Raw genomic sequence first — 12,203 nt, 5'->3', positions numbered from 1 at the left:
CTGTCTTCTTACCGTCTGTTTCTCTCTTTGTTTTTAAACTACCTAATTTCTTCTGTTTTCACAAATGAAAACCCTCAAAGGAAAATCCTAAAAAGTCAGTCCGTTTTATATTAACAAAAGGTTCATTGCTACCCATCTACAATTACTGTGGAGAGGCTATTACCGGAGCATTGTCATTGAACCTTAATCTAACATCAGTCCATGTGAGCGTGTTTGAAATGTGTATTGTTTGATAGTTCTGGTATTTCACGGTCAATCTCTGACTTAAAATTTTAAAAAATGAACAGTGTCCCTCATCACCTTTTAGGCAATCTTTTATTAACTTTCTCTTTTAACACAACTAACTCAGTAATAAACAGATCCTCTATTCCATCATAACAGGCCAAATACAAAACAGATAAACACAGGTAGGAAAAACAGAATAATTTACACCACAATATCATGTAGAGAGGAGAAATGCAAAGACAAGGCAAGCTAGACATCAGTCAATGGCCGCGTTCCAGACGGACTAAATTACAGACGCCTGCCAGATCTCACAATGCCTGGATAGACATCGGCTATGCAACACCTGCAATGTATTCGTCCTGGAACGCGCCCACAATTTTTTACTTCATAGTGTTAGCTTGTACCTGAAAAGTTTTCATATAAACCTGTATAAAAAAAAATGTTAGGCCAATATCTGATAACTACTGAAGTATATTATGTACCTAGTACAAAATTAAATAAGCAGAAATACAATAAAATAATCGTAAATATCCATAATATGAAATAATAACTACACAGAGGATCATAAATAAAACAACATTTGGTGAAAATAATTATAACAATATGAAGAAAAGAAATATAGGGGATAAGAAAAGTTTGATCCAGCATTAAACAGAGGAAAAACATTCCAAATCCTCAGCTCTCACACACATCTCCTCTACTCATTCACTCAACTCTGCTCCTCCACCGCACTTACTTAACTAAACCACCAGGGGGCGATACAACCACATTGTATTTCTGTACTACCAAACTCATGGGGGGGGAGTGCAGTGTGTGTGTAGGCACAACCACTCTCACACAGGATGGATAATCTTGAGTGATAGAAGCGTAGTCCAGTCCTCCAAGTCTATATTTATTCTGGCAGAGTGGCAGAGTGTTATAACACTGATTATCAGGGACATACTGGCTAGTGACAGAGTGTTATAACACTGATTATCAGGGACATACTGGCTAGTGACAGAGTGTTATAACACTGATTATCAGGGACATACTGGCTAGTGACAGAGTGTTATAACACTGATTATCAGGGACATACTGGCTAGTGACAGAGTGTTATAACACTGATTATCAGGGACATACTGGCTAGTGGCTGAGTGTTATAACACTGATTATCAGGGACATACTGGCTAGTGACAGAGTGTTATAACACTGATTATCAGGGACATACTGGCTAGTGACAGAGTGTTATAACACTGATTATCAGGGACATACTGGCTAGTGACAGAGTGTTATAACACTGATTATCAGGGACATACTGGCTAGTGGCTGAGTGTTATAACACTGATTATCAGGGACATACTGGCTAGTGGCAGAGTGTTATAACACTGATTATCAGGGACATACTGGCTAGTGACAGAGTGTTATAACACTGATTATCAGGGACATACTGGCTAGTGGCTGAGTGTTATAACACTGATTATCAGGGACATACTGGCTAGTGGCTGAGTGTTATAACACTGATTATCAGGGACATACCGGCTAGTGGCTGAGTGTTATAACACTGATTATCAGGGACATACTGGCTAGTGGCAGAGTGTTATAACACTGATTATCAGGGACATACTGGCTAGTGACAGAGTGTTATAACACTGATTATCAGGGACATACTGGCTAGTGGCTGAGTGTTATAACACTGATTATCAGGGACATACTGGCTAGTGGCTGAGTGTTATAACACTGATTATCAGGGACATACTGGCTAGTGACAGAGTGTTATAACACTGATTATCAGGGACATACTGGCTAGTGGCTGAGTGTTATAACACTGATTATCAGGGACATACCGGCTAGTGGCAGAGTGTTATAACACTGATTATCAGGGACATACCGGCTAGTGGCAGAGTGTTATAACACTGATTATCATTAGTGCAGTGCATAGGGAATAGGGTGCCATTATCTATCTTCACAAAATCCCCACACACCTCTCTGCCCGTGGCTGAGGGTCCCATCGATAAAGGATGAGGAGAGAAGAGGTTTCTTCCTGTTGTAGAGTATCATCACAAAGCTTTATATAAACACAAACAAAAATGACATCATATTAGCCATCCAATGCACTTTGAGCATATTTAGCGGTAAAGTTGTCGAGGCTTGGTCGACCAAACGGTAACACAATAACCGCAGACAAACAAATGCATATTAAAACGTAATTACACACACAAACAAAACTACAAATAATGTTAGCTTCCTAAATCTCTACCAACATTGCTGTAGGTTAGGATTAACACCATTACATAGTATACTGGTTCCCAGTTAACAAAATGCCGGCTTATTACAAGAAGAGCGAAAGCAGCTTGTTTGTTCCACCTGTTGGAACTGAGTCAGTTGGCCAACCAGCAGACAACTCCTAGCTTCTGTAGAACGGAAAAATACACCTGGAAGAAATGTCACAGGGGGACAATTTGCATCAATCGTGTTTCACCTGGTGTGAATATATACATGGTGTGTTTCAAAAAAAAGGTTTTCAGCAGACGATAAAAGGACAACAACAAAAAGCATCTCCCTGGGTTTTCCTCTTGTCGCCGTGATGGTCGTCGTAACGTCTTTAATAAAAGACTACAAAATTCATACAAAGAGATGAAAAAAGCCTGGAAACGTAGAAGAAGAAGAGCCACACGACTGGAGGGATTCTTCACCTAAAACTCCATGAGTGAGGAACGTAAACAGATACTGTCCTGCTGACTAGTACAGTACAGATGGTTGTTTCCCTTCCGAACAGGGACACTGCTATTCGGACATCACCGCAGGGTAAGGCTTGGTTGTCAAGATGGGTTTGACGTGGTTCTGTTCAGGAGCTCTAGACTCTACTTAGCAGAGTGGATCTGGGGGGGGCAGAAAGAAAGAAAGAAAGAAAGAAAGAAAGAAAGAAAGAAAGAAAGAAAGAAAGAAAGAAAGAAAGAAAGAAAGAAAGAAAGAGAACATCTATTAGCAAGACATCTATCAGGTATCTCTAGATCTTTGTATTGTAGCAGTAATGGCTGACTGGCTGGCTAACTGACTGACTGGCTAACTGACTGACTGGCTAACTGACTGACTGGCTGGCTAACTGACTGACTGACTGACTGACTGGCTAACTGACTGGCTAACTAACTGACTGACTGGCTGGCTAACTGACTGACTAACTAACTGACTGACTGGCTGGCTGGCTAACTGACTGACTGGCTGGCTGGCTAACTGACTGGCTAACTAACTGACTGACTGGCTGGCTAACTGACTGACTGGCTAACTGACTGGCTGGCTGACTGGCTGACTGGCTAACTGACTGGCTAACTGACTGACTGGCTGGCTGACTGGCTGGCTGACTGGCTAACTGACTGGCTGGCTAACTGACTGGCTAACTAACTGACTGGCTGGCTAACTGACTGACTGGCTAACTGACTGGCTGACTGGCTGGCTGACTGGCTAACTGACTGGCTGGCTAACTGACTGACTGGCTAACTGACTGACTGGCTAACTGACTGACTGGCTAACTGACTGACTGGCTAACTGACTGACTGGCTGGCTGACTGGCTGGCTGACTGGCTAACTGACTGGCTGGCTAACTGACTGGCTGGCTAACTGACTGACTGGCTAACTGACTGACTGGCTGGCTGACTGGCTGGCTGACTGGCTAACTGACTGGCTGGCTAACTGACTGGCTAACTAACTGACTGGCTGGCTAACTGACTGACTGGCTAACTGACTGGCTGACTGGCTGGCTAACTGACTGGCTGGCTAACTGACTGGCTGGCTAACTGACTGGCTGGCTAACTGACTGGCTAACTAACTGACTGGCTAACTGACTGGCTGGCTAACTGACTGGCTAACTAACTGACTGGCTGGCTAACTGACTGGCTGGCTGGCTGGCTAACTGACTGGCTGGCTGGCTGGCTAACTGACTGACTGGCTAACTGACTGGCTAACTAACTGACTGGCTAACTAACTGACTGACTGACTGACTGACTGGCTGACTGACTGGCTAACTAACTGACTGACTGGCTGGCTAACTGACTGACTGGCTGGCTGGCTAACTGACTGGCTAACTAACTGACTGACTGACTGGCTGGCTGACTAACTGACTGACTGGCTGGCTAACTGACTGACTGGCTGGCTGACTGACTGACTGGCTAACTAACTGACTGGCTAACTAACTGACTGGCTAACTAACTGACTGACTGGCTGGCTAACTGACTGGCTGGCTGACTGGCTGGCTGACTGACTGACTGACTGGCTGACTGACTGGCTAACTAACTGACTGACTGGCTGGCTAACTGACTGGCTAACTGACTGACTGACTGGCTAACTGACTGACTGGCTGGCTGACTGACTGGCTAACTAACTGACTGACTGGCTGGCTAACTGACTGGCTAACTAACTGACTGGCTGGCTAACTAACTGACTGGCTGGCTGGCTAACTGACTGACTGACTGGCTGGCTAACTGACTGGCTAACTAACTGACTGACTGGCTGGCTAACTGACTGGCTAACTAACTGACTGGCTGGCTGGCTAACTGACTGGCTGGCTAACTGACTGGCTAACTAACTGACTGGCTGGCTGACTAACTGACTGGCTGGCTGACTGACTGGCTGGCTGACTGGCTGGCTATCTGGATGGCTGACTGATTGACTGGCTGGCTAACTGATTGACTGGCTGGCTAACTGAGTGGCTGGCTGACTGGCTGGCTAACTGGCTGGCTGACTAACTGACTGGCTGGCTAACTGATTGGCTGGCTAACTGACTGACTGGCTGGCTAACTGGCTGGCTGGCTGACTAACTGACTGGCTGGCTGGCTGACTGATTGACTGGCTGGCTAACTGATTGACTGGCTGGCTGACTGACTGGCTGGCTGACTGACTGGCTGGCTAACTGACTGGCTGGCTAACTGACTGGCTGGCTAACTGATTGACTGGCTGGCTAACTGATTGACTGGCTGGCTGACTGGCTGGCTAACTGGCTGGCTAACTGACTGGCTAACTGACTGGCTAACTGACTGACTGGCTGGCTGACTGGCTGGCTGACTGGCTGGCTAACTGGCTGGCTGACTGATTGACTGGTTGGCTAACTGATTGACTGGCTGGCTAACTGACTGGCTGGCTGACTGGCTGGCTAACTGGCTGGCTGACTAACTGACTGGCTGGCTAACTGATTGGCTGGCTAACTGACTGACTGGCTGGCTAACTGGCTGGCTGACTAACTGACTGGCTGGCTGGCTGACTGATTGACTGGCTGGCTAACTGATTGACTGGCTGGCTAACTGACTGGCTGGCTAACTGACTGGCTGGCTGACTGACTGGCTGGCTAACTGACTGGCTGGCTAACTGATTGACTGGCTGGCTAACTGATTGACTGGCTGGCTAACTGATTGACTGGCTGGCTAACTGATTGACTGGCTGGCTAACTGATTGACTGGCTGGCTAACTGACTGGCTAACTGACTGGCTAACTGACTGGCTAACTGACTGGCTGGCTGACTGGCTGGCTAACTGACTGACTGGCTGGCTAACTAACTGACTGGCTAACTAACTGACTGGCTAACTAACTGACTGACTGGCTAACTGACTGGCTGGCTAACTGACTGGCTGGCTAACTGATTGACTGGCTGGCTGACTGGCTGGCTAACTGACTGGCTAACTGACTGGCTAACTGACTGGCTGGCTAACTGACTGGCTAACTGACTGACTGGCTGGCTGACTGGCTGGCTGGCTAACTGACTGGCTGGCTAACTAACTGACTGGCTGGCTAACTAACTGACTGGCTAACTAACTGACTGGCTGGCTAACTAACTGACTGGCTAACTAACTGACTGGCTGGCTAACTGACTGGCTGGCTAATTGACTGGCTAGTTAACTGACTGGCAAACTGACTGGCTGGCTAACTGACTGGCTAACTGACTGGCTGGCTAACTGACTGGCTGGCTAACTGACTGGCTGGGTGGCCAATTGACTGGCTGGCTAACTGACTGACTGGCTGGCTAACTGACTGGCTGGCTAATTGACTGACTGGCTAACTGACTGACTGGCTAACTGACTGACTGGCTAACTGACTGACTGGCTAATTGACTAACTGACTGGCTGGCTGACTGGCTGGCTGACTGGCTGGCTGACTGACTGACTGGCTAACTGACTGACTGGCTGGCTAACTAACTGAACGGCTAACTGACTGGCTGGCTACCTAACTGACTGGCTAACTGACTGGCTGGCTAACTGACTGGCTGGCTAACTGACTGACTGGCTGGCTAACTGACTGACTGGCTAACTGACTGACTGACTGGCTAACTGACTGACTGGCTAACTGACTGACTGACTGACTAACTGACTGGCTGGCTGGCTGGCTGGCTAACTGACTGACTGGCTAACTGACTGACTGGCTAACTAACTGAATGGCTAACTGACTGGCTGGCTGGCTAACTGACTGGCTAACTGACTGGCTGGCTAACTGACTGGCTGGCTAACTGACTGGCTGGCTAACTGACTGACTGGCTGGCTAACTGACTGACTGACTGGCTAACTGACTGACTGACTGGCTAACTGACTGACTGGCTAACTGACTGACTGGCTAACTGACTGACTGACTGGCTAACTGACTGACTGACTGGCTAACTGACTGACTGACTGACTAACTGACTGGCTGGCTGGCTGGCTGGCTAACTGACTGACTGGCTAACTGACTGACTGGCTAACTAACTGAATGGCTAACTGACTGGCTGGCTGGCTAACTGACTGGCTAACTGACTGGCTGGCTAACTAACTGAATGGCTAACTGACTGGCTGGCTAACTAACTGACTGGCTAACTGACTGGCTAACTGACTGACTGGCTAACTGACTGACTGGCTAACTGACTGACTGACTGGCTGGATAATTGACTAACTGACTGGCTGGCTGGCTGGCTGGCTAACTGACTGACTGGCCAACTGACTGACTGGCTAACTAACTGAATGGCTAACTGACTGGCTGGCTGGCTAACTGACTGGCTGGCTAACTGACTGGCTGGCTGACTGGCTGGCTGACTGGCTGGCTGGCTGACTAACTGACTGGCTAACTGACTGGCTGGCTAACTAACTGACTGGCTAACTGACTGGCTGGCTAACTGACTGGCTGACTAATTGACTGACTAACTGACTGTCTGGCTAACTAACTGACTGGCTAACTGACTGGCTAACTGACTGGCTAGCTAACTGACTGGCTGGCTAACTGACTGGCTGACTAGGTCTGTCTTAGTCAGCTCCCTGGGCTCTGAGGATAATATACAACCACACTGAACAAAGACAATGATTGTTCTATGTATTACTGCTACAATAGTAGAAATCAATACAACACAGTCTGTTCTGTGTGTCTACTTAGAGAAGGACTAACAACACGTTCCTGTTCTGGAACGGCCATAAAGCACAATGCTGGGCTAGAGGCTCTTAGCCATACTCCAGGAGTATCAGCAGGGGGGCTAGAGGCTCTTAGCCATACTCCAGGAGTATCAGCAGGGGGGGCTAGAGGCTCTTAGCCATACTCCAGGAGTATCAGCAGGGGGGCTAGAGGCTCTTAGCCATACTCCAGGAGTATCAGCAGGGGGGCTAGAGGCTCTTAGCCATACTCCAGGAGTATCAGCAGGGGGGGCTAGAGGCTCTTAGCCATACTCCAGGAGTATCAGCAGGGGGGCTAGAGGCTCTTAGCCATACTCCAGGAGTATCAGCAGGGGGGCTAGAGGCTCTTAGCCATACTCCAGGAGTATCAGCAGGGGGGCTAGAGGCTCTTAGCCATACTCCAGGAGTATCAGCAGGGGGGCTAGAGGCTCTTAGCCATACTCCAGGAGTATCAGCAGGGGGGCTAGAGGCTCTTAGCCATACTCCAGGAGTATCAGCAGGGGGGGCTAGAGGCTCTTAGCCATACTCCAGGAGTATCAGCAGGGGGGGCTAGAGGCTCTTAGCCATACTCCAGGTGTATCAGCAGGGGGGCTAGAGGCCTGTGTGTGTGTGTGTGTGTGTGTGTGTGTGTGTGTGTGTGTGTGTGTGTGTGTGTGTGTGTGTGTGTGTGTGTGTGTGTGTGTGTGTGTGTGTGTGTGTGTGTGTGTGTGTGTGTGTGTGTGTGTGTCTGCGTGGGCGGGCTAGAGGCACGCTGTGCTGACACGGCCAGTCTGAAGTGATGTAACAGGTTCTGTCGCAGTGGGGAAGGGAGACCAACAACAGACTGGCTATCAGAGGAACGTGACAGCACCCGGACAGACAGGTGGAATCACCCAGCCCATCTCACCCTACTGGAGCCAGGACCGGCCTAAACCAGCCAATCACTGCAAGAGGACTAGCTGGAGGGATGGTACACATTCAGGTCTGGGCTCAGTCAGATATACTGTAATATATACAATAGAAGACATATCACCTGTGAAAGATGATTTAGGTATTTGCTGTGAGCCAATTGTTTGCACATTCATTTTCATGATTTTTTTAAAATGTAGCAGACACTCTTATCCAGAGATACTGGAGTGGACACATTTTCATAGTGGCCCTTTCATTTGGGAGGGGGGGGGGGGGTTGTTAATGTGTAAAAGACAGCATGTATTCATGTCATGGAGGCTTGCACACATGATGTTGTGATAGTGGTGTAAACATAAATGGGGGGAGGGGGAGTAATGAGTGGGCCTACTAAACAATCCATTTGGTTAGCATGCCAATGTTTCTGGCTAGGGAGTTTTTCCTAGCCACCCCTCATAGCCTGGTTCCTCTCTAGGTTTCTTCCTAGGTTTTGGCCTTTCTAGGGAGTTTTTCCTAGCCACCGTGCTTCTACACCTGCATTGCTTGCTGTTTGGAGGTTTTAGGCTGGGTTTCTGTACAGCACTTCGAGATATTAGCTGATATACGAAGGGCTACATAAAATAAACTTGATTTGATTTGATTCTGTCATCTAGCCGTCAGACAGTCGTTCAGCACTGCACTGACTGGCTGGCAGGCTGGCTAACTGACTGGCTGGCTGACTGGCTGGCTAACTGACTGGCTAATTGGCTGGCTGGCTGGCTAACTGACTGGCTGGCTGGCTGGCTAACTGACTGGCTGGCTAACTGACTGGCTGGCTAACTGACTGACTGGCTGGCTGGCTAACTGGCTGGCTGGCTAACTGACTGGCTGGCTGGCTGCCTAACTGACTGGCTGGCTGGCTGGCTGGCTAACTGACTGGCTGGCTAACTGACTGGCTGGCTGGCTGGCTAACTGGCTGACTGACGGGCTGGCTGGCTAACTGACTGGCTGGCTAACTAACTGGCTGGCTGGCTAACTGGCTGACTGACTGGCTGGCTAACTGGCTGGCTAACTGGCTGACTGGCTGGCTGGCTAACTGACTGGCTGGCTAACTGACTGGCTGGCTGGCTGGCTAACTGGCTGGCTGGCTAACTGACTGACTGACTGGCTGACTGAATGGCTGCCTAACTGACTGGCTGGCTGGCTGCCTAACTGACTGGCTGGCTGGCCAACTGACTGGCTGCCTAACTGACTGGCTGGCTGGCTGCCTAACTGACTGGCTGGCTGGCCAACTGACTGGCTGGCTAACTGACTGGCTGGCTGGCTGCCTAACTGACTGGCTAGCTGGCTGCCTAACTGACTGGCTGGCTGGCTGGCTAACTGACTGGCTGGCTAACTGACTGGCTGGCTAACTGACTGGCTGGCTAACTGACTGGCTGGCTAACTGGCTGGCTGGCTGACTGACTGGCTGGCTGGCTAACTGACTGACTGGCTGACTGAATGGCTAACTGACTGGCTGGCTGACTGGCTGGCTGGCTAAATGATTGGCTGACTGGGTCTTAGTCAGCTCCCTGGGCTCTGAGGATAATATACAACCACACTGAACAAAGACAATGGATTCTTCATCCATCATGTCTGAGATACACACACAGCACAGTGTATGATGGCATGACATTACTGTATGTGTTCAGGGGAACACTGGGTGTGTGTGTGTGTTTAGGGGAACACTGGGTGTGTGTTTAGGGGAACACTGGGTGTGTGTGAGTTATTGACTAGTGGACGGGTCAGCGTGTGTGTGAAAACACAGTGTGTGTGAGAGAGTTATTGACTAGTGGGCGGATGAGCATGTACCCCCCCTTTTGGTTGACGAGTGGAGGGGAGGGGGGGTGACAACTAGGATGAATGAAGCTGACCCCCAGGGAACACACACACCACGGGGAGGGTAGTACACACACCTCAGAGACTTCCATCTGTCCTTCTCCATGTGGTTCTCAGGGCCTTCACTCTCATAAGAGGTCAGATACAGAGCTGAGAGAAGAGGAAGAGGAAGAGGAGAGGAAGAGGAAGAGGAAGAGGAAGAGGAGAGGGAGAGGAAGAGGAGAGGAGAGGAGAGGAGAGGAGAGGAGAGGAGAGGAGAGGAGAGGAGAGGGAGAGGAAGAGGAGAGGAGAGGAGAGGAGAGGAGAGGAGAGGAGAGGAGAGGGAGAGGAAGAGGAGAGGAGAGGAGAGGAGAGGGAGAGGAAGAGGAGAGGAGAGGAGAGGAGAGGAGAGGAGAGGGGGAGGAAGAGGAGAGGAGAGGAGAGGAGAGGAGGAGGAGAGGAGATAGGAGACTGGGAGGAAGAGGAGAGGAGAGGAGAGGAGAGGAGAGGAGAGGAGAGATACTGAGAGGAGAGGAGAGGAAGAGGGAGAGGAGAGGAGAGGAGAGGAGAGGAGAGGAGAGGAGAGGAAGGGAGAGGAGAGGAAGGGAGAGGAGAGGAGAGGAGAGGAGAGGAGAGGAGAGGAGAGGAGAGGAGAGGACATCAAGACACCATCAGCCTCAACTCATTACAGTCACATCAGGATATTAAAACAGCTTTTCCTGTAGTCTTCCTGAGTTGACTTAGTTGAAATGACACCATGACATTAGTACATTGAACCTTTTCTAGTTTCAAATAAAATAGCCTTTATTGGGGTGGGGGGGGGGGGGGGGGGGGGGGGGGGGGGGGGGGGGGGGGGTTGTACATACTGTCCTCGCTGAAAACCGGTGCGGTGAGCAGGTACTGGAGGATTTTGCGGTCCTTCTCAAACGGACACTCCACCTTCTTCCAAACCATGAACTCGCTGACCCGCTTCGCCATCTCCCAGAATTTCTGAAAACAATGTTAAAAATAAACAATATGTTAAAATAACATTTGAAACACTGTAATGTGTTGTTGTTGGAACACATTTCAGCAATGTGAAAACAATATGAACATAAATAAAGAAGGGTTGTAACATTACCACAACCTGATAATAATATTCACTGATTGATGTTGGTGACCACATACACGACCAGTCAAAAGTTGACACACCTACTCATTCAAGGGTTTTTATTTATTTTTTACTATTTTCTACATTGTAGAATAATAGTGAAGACATCATAATTATGAAATAACACATATGGAATCATGTAGTAACCAAAAAAAGTGTTAAACAAATCAAAATATATTTTATATTTGAGATTCTTCAAAGTAGCCACCCTTTGACGTGATGACAGCTTTGTACACTCGTGGCATTCTCTCAACCAGTTTCATGATGTAATCACCTGGAATGCATTTCAATTAACAGGTGTGCCTTGTTAAAAGTGAATTTGTGGAATTTCTTTCCTTCTTAATGCGTTTGAGGCCAATCAGCTGTGTTGTGACAGAGTAGGGGTGGTATACAGAAGATAGCCCTATTTGGTAAAAGACCAAGTCCATATTATGGTAAGAACAGCTCAAATAAGCAAAGAGAAACGACAGTGCATCATTACTTTAAGACATAAAGGTCAGTCAATGTGGAATATTTCAAGAACTTTGAACGTTTCTTCAAGTGCAGTCGCAAGAACCATCAGGCGCTATGAAGGAACTGGCTGTCATGAGGACCGACACAGGAAAGGAAGACCCAGAGTTACCTCTGCTGCAGAGGATAAGTTCATTAGAGTTACCAGCCTCAGAAATTGGAGCCCAAATAAATGCTTTACAGAACATCAACTGTTCAGAGGAGACTGCGTGAATCAGGCCTTTGTT

At 48.5% G+C, this 12,203-nt stretch overlaps 1 long non-coding RNA gene across 1 annotated transcript; it reads right to left on the bottom strand.

The window, feature by feature from the left end:
* Window positions 1-296: 296 nt before the first annotated feature.
* Window positions 297-11,328, bottom strand: LOC129842538 (uncharacterized). Its single transcript, XR_008757617.1, has 3 exons — window positions 11,183-11,328; window positions 10,415-10,487; window positions 297-3,083 (listed from the first exon to the last, which is right to left on the bottom strand). It is a non-coding gene; the product is annotated as an uncharacterized LOC129842538 (long non-coding RNA).
* Between the last annotated feature and the right edge of the window lie 875 nt (window positions 11,329-12,203).

Source organism: Salvelinus fontinalis, unplaced genomic scaffold (assembly GCF_029448725.1).
Source record: "Salvelinus fontinalis isolate EN_2023a unplaced genomic scaffold, ASM2944872v1 scaffold_0050, whole genome shotgun sequence".
NCBI lineage: Eukaryota > Metazoa > Chordata > Actinopteri > Salmoniformes > Salmonidae > Salvelinus > Salvelinus fontinalis.
Note: the sequence above shows the minus strand (reverse complement) of the source record. Positions and strands in the feature narration are given on the sequence as shown.